At 39.8% G+C, this 11,944-nt stretch overlaps 1 protein-coding gene across 1 annotated transcript in view; it reads left to right on the forward strand.

Moving 5' to 3' along the window:
• Positions 1 to 5,827: 5,827 nt before the first annotated feature.
• plxnb2a (plexin b2a) overlaps positions 5,828 to 11,944 on the forward strand; it is a gene marked incomplete in the record, with an annotated part of 172,717 nt that continues 166,600 nt past the window's right edge. Inside the window, 1 exon segment of the mRNA XM_035675813.1 lies at positions 5,828 to 6,332.

Genomic DNA, 11,944 nt, shown 5'->3' on the forward strand with positions numbered 1-11,944 from the left:
TTTTTTCCTTAGAGCAGTCAAAGAAAATCCACTTCAGCTTCAACAGACTGGAATGAGCCAAAAAAAAAAAAGTCAGGCTTCTGTTTCCTCCAACATTTTAAATAATAATTCAAAATCACTTTTCATTACTTTCCCAATTCTTTAAGATACTGGAAGAACTTAAATTCACAGAGAAGCATAAACTGCTTCTGTTAGTTTGGATTAAGATCAAAAAGATCAATATGTCTGGTGCTGTTAATAGAAGAACTGACTAATTGTATAGACAAAAAAAGTATATAGTGGGAGATTTTGTCGATCTGAAAAAAGCTATTAATACTATATAATATATTACTTGATAAATTGGAAAGGTACAATAGAGTACGGTTGGTTGAGAAGCTACACACTAACAATAAGTGGTTCTATATTAAGAACCTTTAAAGGTTCTTGGTATCTATTTGGCACCCTCAAAATAATTTATATAATGTTGTTAGTGTTGGTGTAAAGCATAGTGACGATTTAAACCGCCCTCTTTAGAAACGTCTCCTGCCTTCAGATTAGATGCCCGGCTAAAGTTGCGTTTAGCTCGTCTCCAGCTGGAGAAAGAGGAGCGGGAGCAGACACCGCTATCAAGATACTCGAGTTAGAACTGCATACTAGTTCAGTTGCTTCTGTTGGTGTGCGGCCGTCAGGTTCATCCAGAAAACATTTCTTTGGCCCCTGTTTTTCGAGAGTCTGAAGTTGAGGGTGACTTCGGTGCTGCTGCTCTGCACTGGCCGAAGGATGTGTGGGTTTTACAATGCAAGCTAACTGGTAAAGCTCAGAAAGCTAGCCGTCTCTTTCAGTTGAGGACAGACTTTCTTATGAAAACGTAAAGGGTGCAATTCTGTGAGTTTATGAGCAGGTGTTTGAAGCATATAGACAACGCTTTCATAGCCTTAGAAAAACAGCAGGCTGGTACGCTGACTTTGCCAGGGAGAAAAGGGATCGTCTTTGACCGATGGTGGACTTTTCTTCCTCGATTCTTCCTCCCATCGTGGTTCTGTTCACAGATCTGGTGACACGCAGGTAACACGTGCTGGTCCATCTTTGTCCTGTCCTAAAGTAGACAAAATTAAAGCTAATTAAAGCTATGCCTCCTGGTAGTAGCAGATCATATATTTTTGGGAATCCAGGTCCTGAATTGGACCCAAAAAGGTGCCAGTACCCTGATCCAGCAACACCCTAACCACAACATAACAAGCTTTTGTGAAGTCCAGACTGACTATCTAAATCTTAGAAACGTCGATACACTGAACGTAATCTGTGGTTTTGCAGAAGTGATAAATATTGACCGGGTTAGGGAGCCTGAACATGGCCAGAAACGGCAAACAAGCTTTGTTTAAGCCCACAAGAAATAACAGCGTGTGTGTTTGTGTGTCTCTGCGTGCCGACCCGGGTCTATGTAATGTGTACTGACAGACGTCAGCGTGTCACATCAAAGAGTGTGTGTACGTGTGACAGCATAGAGTGTAAATACACACACACACACACACACACACACAAAGCCTGCTCATTCCAACACTGTGTTTAACAGCTCACTTAGTCGACCAGTGAACCCTGTAAACCAGCCACACATTCATATGATCATACACACACACACAAACACACACACACACACACGACAGATAATTAACCAGTCAAATGAGCAGATAGACAGATTGTCAGACAGTCAGTCAGTAAGTGATTTAGGCACTTAATGAGTCTATCAGTATAACATGACTGACACACCCTGATTGAGTGTGTGTGTGTGTGTGTGTGTGTGTGTGTGTTCTGGGACACAGGCTGCGTTCAAATAGTCTTTTTTAGTCTTCGGGAAGGTTCCTAACCGCGTGAAGTGTTTGAGCGGCAGCCGTGGAAAGAGCTGTTTGAATTCTCTCGCCATGCTTGTGCAGAATCAGTCGCCGGCGATCGCCTCACAGTGCCTGCTGGTTAGATTTGTGTCTGACTTGATGCCGACTTGATCAGACGTCGTGCACACGTGGGCAACGATAACCTCACGAGATCGAGGCAGTTTTTAGACCCAGGGCATGATGGGAAATTTGTTGACTGATGTCCAATGAAGGTTAAATCTGTTAACAAACAGATCTTTATAGATCTGAATATAGTCTGTAAACTACAGGTAGCCTGAAGATGATCTAACAGGATGTAGATATTGCTCTGACTTCCTGTATATTCTCTGAAGGCTGCTGGGACTTGTCCAGGCGAGGCGAGCGTGCTGCTAGAGGAAGGCGCCTCAGTGCTTGCTTTCTTATCTCCACTAGCGTAGCATACACTGGGCCCTCCTTTACCAAAGGGAAGGAGATAATGCTGTCCCACAATTCCTCACTGCAGTGGCATTTAAAGCGAGGTGCCGCTGTAGTTTCACCACGGCAGATGTGTGTAAATGTAGAAACAACAGAGCAGATTAGGAGTAATTAATTAATAAGAGTATTACATTTCTAGTTAAAAAGTGTTGAATTTCAGAATTTCATGTCATATACAGTAACATATAATGCTTAAGTCACACGATATACACACAAAATTTATAATTAAACACTATTATTAAACCTATAATATCTAATATATTGTATTTTATTGTAATTTTTATCATCGTAAATCCACCTTAGTTTGTTTTTCCATTCTGTCTCATTATCGTCCTGTGAAACACTTTGAACTGCACCAAACTGTATGAAAGTCTGCTATAGACATTAAGTTTAATTGGTCTAATGATTGAATTTGCTATAACAGATACATATTATAGGGTATAGGTTATATAATTTTGATCAAAACATCCCATAAAAAGACCAAAAACAACAATGTGTTAGTTTTTCTTTACTTTCTGACATCCCTTTCCTGTCAATCAGGGGCGTTTCCAGACTCTTTATACTAATCCAATGCAGTTTTTTGCATGTGATACAAATGTGTTATCTTCATCTAGTGTATTTGAATATTTCTGCATACTGGGGTCCATAAACAGTGGTAAATTTGCTTAAATTGTGAATTACTGGAAAGCTGAGACACATACTTAATGGCAACCCTACATAAGGCAGTGCCCCCCTTGTGCCACCCCAGTCAAAAAATGTCTGGAAACGGCCCTGCTGCCAATTTTGAAGATCTTTAAAAGCAGCTCATAGTCAGTCATAAGTAGTCATTTTCAAAGGATATTGTAGTTTTTACCAAATATTACTACAAACAGGAGGAAATAGTGAGTATTTCTATACAAACAGTTCATGTTAACAAAGGACAATGTCAAAAACATATAAATATATATTTAAAAAATCCATCTATCATGGCCTTAAACTTCATTCCCTGCTCATGATCTTTGACCTTTCCACACCCAAATGCTCTGAAACACAGACGCATGCATCCACACGCCATTCTACATTACTCACTCCGGCCATACCGGGCGACGTGCAGCGCTTTAAGTTTGTTCTACTGCACTGGTGCCTACTGTAACATTCAGGAGACTTATGAAACAAAAGGTTAGGCCCCTGAATGGCCCAGTGTCAAGGATTACTTCTCAGACAAATTCTCCAACAACAAAGCCTCCATTGTGCCCCACCAAGCTCTCGAATTAGCAGCGGGGGTGACTGCACGCTTAACTGGGCTTGACAGCGCGACCACTCTCCCAGACCTCTCTGAAGGTTTACTCAGATTGCTTCGATTTTCAGATGGAGAATGAAATGAGAAAGAAAATGTATAGGAAATAAAAAATAAATCCAATTGATATCTCTGGGGGGTATAAATAGATTATTATGGATGGAAATTAAACTGCCTATAATCTATTTAAAAGTAGTTTTTAATCTAAAGTGTGGATTAAGCTGCAGCACACTCAACATCTGTTGGAAAAAAGCAACAGTTTGTTTGTTTGCACTGATTTTTTTGGTTAAAGGCGGAGTTTTCATAGTGATAACTCATTAAAAATGCAAATATATTATATATTTTTTTATATTCCCATGTGGTTTTTAGAGGAGTAGTTGCCTTTTTTTAATGGCCTTCAATTTAAACCCATGGGACTGAGTTGAATCTGCCAGCATCAAGTCAGAAAACATACGGACCAAGTCTTCCTGATGCACATTTTCAAAATAAAATCCTCTTTGGCAAGGCCAATAATAAGTCTAAATACACTGCTCGTGTATTCTTTACAGACAGGAAATGATGTAAAGTGTGCACAAAGCATGCAGATAATGAGAATTTATGATTAAAAAACAACAATTTTATTACAAAGACAGTGTTGTTTGTTCTGTGTTCGGAGGAATTTGGAGATAACAACTGAATGAGGGAGAGAAAAGACAATGTGTATAGATTGGGTTCTCTGTGATTTGATGTGTTTTCTCATCAAATCAATATTTTTCAGCTCTCCATCAAGGATGAGTCATATATAAAGAAATAATACTGTGGTTACGATCACAGCCACACAAAGAGTGTTTTTCTCGTGGAGTCAAAGGGATCTTTAGCTGATTTAACTGATTAAAGCTGAGCATTCACACTCTTTATTTTGGATAACAACATGGCCTTTCCACTTGTGCAGCTATCAGGACAAACTAAGATAAGATATAACTTTATTCATCCTTGAGGGAAACTGATGAGCAGTAGTTGCAGTACAAAGACAAAAAACAGTGCAAATATTAAATATGTATAAAACAATATCCAAAATATACACAATGCCAAAAATATGAACAATGTTAGTAAGTTGCCGCCCCAATTTGGTGTCACAAAACACACATTAATTTAGATTAATTAAAAAAAAAAACACACACATTTTTGTGGCACATTAGTAAAGCATTGAATAAACTATATCTAAAGGTGGCATTAGAAATAAATACATTGGTTAGTTTTAGTTTAGGAGATCTTCATTTGGGACTTTTCCAAGCCAATGTTGATGTATGTGTGTGTGTCGGTATCTTTAGTGAATTAGAGATGAATCACCCTCACGCATGAATCAGACATCAATAACACCCTAATAACGTTATGATGATGATAAAGACACAGAAAGACATCTGCTACATCTGAGTTATTCTTCTAAATATATAATAATAATAAATACTCATTAAAAATGTAAATATATTATATATTTTTTTATATTCTCATGTGGTTTTTAGAGGAGTAGTTGCTTTTTTTTTAATGGCCTTCAATTTAAACCCATGGGACTGAGTTGAATCTGGCAGCATCAAGTCAGAAAACATACGGACCAAGTTTTCCTGATGTAAATCTCTGCACCTCTACAGACCAAACTCCATTTAAAAATCTGCCATTTGATCACTCATTAAAAATATATTATATATTTTCTAACATGCATGCTGACAATCACATCAGTGCAGAAAGGTCTAAATACACTGTTTATGTAATTCAGGAAGTTATATAAGTGTGGATGAAGCATGCAGATAATGACAATTTATCATTTAAAAACAATAAATTGGATTTTTATTTCAAGACTGTTTGTTGTGTGTTTAGACGACTTTGGAGACAATAATTGGAAGAGTATAGAGTGTATGTGTATAGATTGTGTGTACAGACAGACATCTGCTACCATCTGAGTTATTCTTGTAAATCTCTGAACCTCTACAGACCAAACTCCATTTAAAAATCTACCATTTTAATACTAACACATCTGCTTTCTGGTTTCTCAAATGCATGGCAAAGAAACAGCATATGGGCAGTATTTAACAGACAGGGGAGCTCATGTCTTATTTCTTGCTTTTAAGTATCCCCCCTACGCACAGCTTTTATTTTGAAAGAGAGGCCGCCACACTTCCCGGCATTACGCAAGGTAACTCCTGCGAACTTGGCGGATTTCGTGTAAACCTACAGGCATTGGGGGTTAAGTATTAGGGAGGAGGAGGATCATCCTGATACTCCCCAGTTTTGTTGCGTATCGCGCCGTTCACAGCGGAGCTCCCGTCCGCAGACCCCGACTGGATGAGTGCGCATCGCATTACGCGCTGGATACAGAAACAACGCACACACACACTCCTGCCATTAAAACCTGCGTGTGTGTGTTGGTGTAGTCATGAATTACACCTGAGTCGGGCATGTAGTTAACCGGCTTCCTGGGCGTGGAAGGACGAAGCACAAGCAGCCTGGCTACTTGTTTCGTCTGCGGGAATATTGTTAGTAAAGTTGGGCAGCGACTGCAGCTCCAACCGCTCCCGGTTCACTCACCAGAGCAGTTTTCCTTCACACCAGGATGTAAATGTGGGAACTTTTTGGGTTATTTTCGAAGGACACAGGACGGGTTTTAATTTTCTTACTTTAGGTAACTTTTGATACCTTTGAGGAATACAGAGAGAGTCACACACTGCCGCACAGAGAGAGACAATCCAGAAAATCCAGAGGTAAGAAGCGTTTGCGTTACTTTTCGCGTCATTTGTGTCATATTTTATGTTTTATTTGTAAGTTTCACAAAAAAAAAACTGCAACAACATTTTCCCGAATTCCTCCAGCAGGAAAAGCTTTAGTGGGGATTTTTAAAGATTTGTAAGGCACTCGTGATTTCTTATCTCCCTCGCTGTTTCCCCTTCTCCCTCGCTCAGAGAACGTCACACCGGACTCCGCTCATAAAACTTCAAATTTAATGATTTATCGATCCCTGCCAAATGGCGAACGCACTGTGTGGCATAAGTTGCGATGTTTTAGAGATAGCATCGATGTATTGGATATTCGGCATACATGTTGTCCACCAAGCGGTGCGGTATGTTGAGAAAAACTTTAGTAATTGATTTAATGGAAGGCGTAATGTAACAAGCTGCAATCGACGAAGTGGAGGACATTTGTGGCGTTTAGTGAGGCGGGTTAGTTAGAGGGCGGGTGTGTACAGACAGGGATATAACTTTTAGAAAAAGAGTTTGACTGACAGCTTCCTGACAGGAGTTTAAACCTGTTTTTGGAGGCGCTTTTGCTGATGGGTAAGGTCATATTAAATGTCTGGATTTTTAAACGGAGTCTGGCGTGACGGTCTGCGCATGGGGAGACAACGGAATGTGTTGGGACTAATCAATGCACAGAACATCTGGAGCCTCAGCAAGTGGGCTGATCCTGTTGACACGGCTCCCATAATGTATTCCAGACTGGACCTGACTTCTTCCAGTGTTAACTCCACACCAGCTTTTACAACACTTGTACTAAAACCATTATCTTCTATCGATTGTCCTCATTAAATCTATAGCAATCCCAGGGAGGAGAATTGGAAGTTAGAGAAGGGATTTTAAAGCTCTGAGCTCTGAGGGAGTGTCACTTAGAGATCTCTAGTATTGCATACATTCAGTGTGCTGTGGTGGAAAGCAGATGTTTTTTGATGGCAGTATTGATCAGAGGAGCTTAAACCATTACAACAGCAGGCAGATAATGATGTGCTTAGTCAGATATTTGGCTCCAAAGGTCATTAAAACACATTAACCCAGAATCTCATGTGTGGAACTGTATGAAGTCTTCGAAAACGCCGTGCTGCCGGTGGCCATCTGCTCCCAAGCACCGCTGTGTATGATGGGAAGGTAATTGCCCATGGTGTCAGTTAATGGATTAGAGTAGCCTCCATGCTGCACCTTGAGCTCTGAAGCCATAAAACCATGACAGCTACAGCAGTGCCGCTCTGTTTGGACTCGGGTTGTTGGATGTTATAGCTACAGATGACGCTCTGATGCACTCACAAGGCTGCTCGAACAGCTCATTGTCACGTTTTGTCACTATGAGTGAAGGTTTGGAGTGAAATGCTGGAGACATTTGCATCTCAGGTGTACTGTATGCATACCTGGGCATGGAGACAGAATCTCTAGGGGGAAACATAGACCGGGAAAAAGTCTAAAAAAACACTGAACTTGCAGCAGACTGCAGGCTGAGGCTTCCAGTGTCAGTGTGAGTGATGAAGACGTGTCCTCACACTCATCGCCGGTGCTTGTTCAATTCATGTTTGCAAGGAAACGGCAGTGTCTTCTTAAAGCAATCGATTGTTCAAAGGCTGCTTGTGCTCTTTTGAATAAGCTCCTCTAAGTAAATCCCTTTCTTAATGTTTAGCTGGAAGCCAGGCTGCCTCACACACACACACACACACACAGACACACACACAGCAACAATACTAACACTATCTCCTCATTTGTGTGTTGTCTGTTAGTGAGCGGCTGAACTTAGCGCTGAGTAGCCCGAGGAATGAACCGCTCACTGTTTTACATTATCTCCTGAAATGGAGTTCTTGGGAGTTTATACTACGATTTTTTGGAGGAATTTCGCTGGTTGGTTGGTTATGATTTGCATATAAAGAAAAGGGGGAAATCAAAGGGCACAGCCTCTTTTTATTTATGACATTCACATTCTCGGAAGGTCAGCAGGTTAACGTTGTGTTTTGGATAACTTGGAAGAGCTAGTTCTGCATTTGGTAGTTCTTCCCTTCTCTTTTCTTCTCTGTTTGCTTTTTCAACTGGACTTTACTCTCTGATCAGAAGGGCTCAGTCAGAGCAGATTTGGCAGGGAGAAATGTGCTCGCATGTTGTGGTGAAACCCAAGATTGGTACTGGAAATGATGATGAGGGTGGCTTGAAGTGTCCTTTCGCTGTCAGTTTCTGCCTTTTTTAAGGCTCGGTCCCGCCAGCATTTAAAGGAACAGTGTAACATCTTGATGAGAGATTTGATACCACTCGTGTGTACAGTAAATATGAAGCTACAGCAATCAGCTAGGCTAGCTGTTTCCCTCAATTTTCAGTCTTTATGCTAAGCTAACTGGCTGATATATGAGATGTCTACTGTGGAAAGTGGTATCGTTCTCTGAGCTCTCTTGGCAAAACATTTTACTAGTTTATTTCTCAAAATGTCAAATTATTCCTTTTTAAAGAAGCGAATCAGTTCATTTTAGTTGAATATTAATTAATTTGATGATCATGTTCTCGGTTAACGGCTGTAAAATGTCAGAAAATAGGGAAAATGGGTGCTAAAAGTGATGTTAACCTTTTGTGTCTTGTTCAACTTTTGCCAATTTTGGAGTTGAGAGTGAAAAATGGAGGACGCTATCGTAAACTATTAGATATGTAGCACCATTAGCTTCTATTTAACCTTGTTTGTTAGAGTATAAACTTCTCCACACAGAAAGAATGGCGTATAAATGCTCAGGAGACAAAAGTTGATGGCACAAACATGTTTTTTTTGGAATACGTTGTTGTGTACTTATTGTCTCATTAGCGAGCGAGCTAACAAGCTTGGTCACTGACAGTTAGCGTCAAGAGCTTTTCCTCCTCTTCAATAATCCTTTATTGAATGAAATGATGTACAATCTTGAGAACAAATTGCCCAGCACAGTACAGAGGTCAGTTTAGAGAAAACCGAAAGAAACTCAGAATGTGCTAGCATGTAGCTATAAGCTAAAAATATACAAAATCAGGTTGTTTTCTTCTTTAACCTCAGAGGAATGTTTGTGCTGCTAAACCCTCTAATCTTCCAGTCTGTTGGGCTACACCGGACATTAATGGAGCCTATATAGACAATCAGGAACCTGTTTGAGTGGAATGCAGGCCGGCGGTTTCAAGACTCTGTTACTGTCACAGTCACACGGCTGTTTGTGTTTTACACAGAAAGTTGTTGAGCTCTGAATGCGATGGAGAGCGTGAGAACAGAATGATCTTTTGAATGAGAAATAAACAGTAAAATTAGCAAGTTATAACAGAGCAAATACACAAGCCACAACTGATAACGTGATATTGGTGACATGCTGAAGGTTGCAGTGTGAAAGGTTTTGCTTGTAGAAGTGTTTAATTCAATTTTGTTTGGAGTTGGGTTGAGTTATAATTCAATATTTGGCTAATTCTAGCAGACACAACATGCCAGTAATCTCTCTAATTGACGTGGAACAGCAAATTTTATTTTATTTTTGGTGTTTAAAGGTCCAGTGTGTAACATTCAGGAGGATCTGTTGGCATATAATATCTTACTGAGATGTTTTAATTCCCCAATACCACGTTCTGGCGAACAGTGCTTTCAGTTTAATTGCCAATCTAATCACCCGTATGGTACATACTTTAACCCTACACACTGATCCTTGTTAAAATTGAGTAACAATACTTACATGGATCACCTAATTAAATGGATGTTAAAGAGTGAAATACATGTGTATGAAGGTTAAAGAGCTCCGTGTTCAACAGACTGTTCTTACGGCTTCATAACATAGCATTAGCTGTTTCTAATGTATGATCATAGGCTGTGCGCAAATTGAGAACACAATGTTGGAGATAAAGCTAACAGATGGACGTCATGCTCTCACTACTGACCGTCTGCTGTCTGCTGCAGAGTTGGCTCAGGCTTTCTGCACCATGTGTTGAGCCACTTTGTTAATCTGGCGACTGAAAAAAAAAAACTTTAAATTTGCAGAGCTTTTTGGAGTAATTGTGGGATGCTTAATCACTGCACATCTTACTCTGCAGCGGTTAGAGCGGGTAGAGCATCTAGAAACTTTAGGCAGATCTCTTTTTAATGCATTTTAGAGTTAATTCTCCCAAGCAGTCCTTGTCTAAAATGTGTTAGCTTGTTTTTTATTGGAAATATGTGGTTGTTTTTAGCCCAAACCTCCCGTTAGCGCCCATGTTCAAACACCAAAATAAGCATCTCCAATTGATTAAAATAAAAATAAAAACCTCTCTCAACCTCAAAGTCTAAAATTAAATTATTCGTAACTTGGCACAGACAACAAGCGAGGACTGAGCGACGGAAACCCTCTTAAAAGTTTCCTCCATGTTGTAGTGATTTAGGACCGGAAGAGACCACTCGTCCTCAGAGGTCAGAGGTCAGGGATGCAGAGGTCAGTGGCAGAGACTTTCAGCGACACATTAACACACATTTGTTCCCATATTGTGTGTGTGTGTGTGTGCGTAGTTGTTTTCATCGTCCTTGGCAGAAGATGTTATTTTCCACTTCTTAAGTATGTTTCTGTTTAGCAGTTTTTCCCAGATTGCGACATTTTGGTTAGTTTGCATTAGACGTGCAGTGACGAGAGACACTGGCATTCCTTATTAAATGCATTTAGTCCAACTGAAACTGATTATGCGTCGGTTCCCAGTGTCGACCAATGACGGGGCCAGGTGTCATTCCATTCCTCAGTGAGCCCTCCTCTGATTGGCCAGTTATAGATGAGTAAGGCGCTCAGCATCACACCAGAGCAGGAAATCACCCTCAGATGACTGAGTAAAGACTTTGGTCTACTTTACATTGTTTACTCGTCTGCTCTGCTGCTGCCGTCCTTTTATTACCTCTCATTGTTGTCCTGCCTGAAACCAGTGAGCTGAACTCACTTTACCTCCCCATGTTTACACTGTAAAACATTTCCTGCTTATAAAATCAAAAAGAAAATGACAACCAGTGGGGAATTATTGAGTCCTTATAATCTTACTTTTTCAAACAAGTAAAAATAAATAAATTAGCAGGTTCAGATTATGTTGAGCTACAACTAAAGATTATTTTCATCATTGCTTCATTTCATTTTCCAGCTATAGCTCGTCCCTCTGATCTGTATTTTCATTTTCCAGCTGGAAAATGAAAATACAGCTTAATTAATTGACTATATCTTTTAGAAAATGTCACGACACAGCTCCCACAGTCCAAAAATATGTACTCAGATTGCTTCTTTTATTCGGCCAACCGTCCGAATCCCCAAAATATTCAGTTTACTGTCATATATGACAAAGACTTACAGCTGGAACCAGTGATTTTTGGGCATTTTTGCTTTAAATATGAATTATTAAAATAGTTTTGAAGTAGTTTTCTGCAGATTGACTAATCATTGCAACTCTGCTGTTGATGTTTCTTTCAAAAAAGAAAAGAGCGTTACACTCTAATCAATCGACAGAAAATTGATCAGCCATTATTTTGACAACTGATTGTCACTTTTTAAGCAGAAATATACTGTTTCCAGCTGCTTAAATCGGAGTATTTTCCTGTTTTATATCATTTAAACTCGAGTATCTTTGGACTGTTG

Source organism: Morone saxatilis, unplaced genomic scaffold (assembly GCF_004916995.1).
Source record: "Morone saxatilis isolate NCDOM2014 unplaced genomic scaffold, NCSU_SB_2.0 Contig10, whole genome shotgun sequence".
NCBI classification, from domain to species: domain Eukaryota; kingdom Metazoa; phylum Chordata; class Actinopteri; family Moronidae; genus Morone; species Morone saxatilis.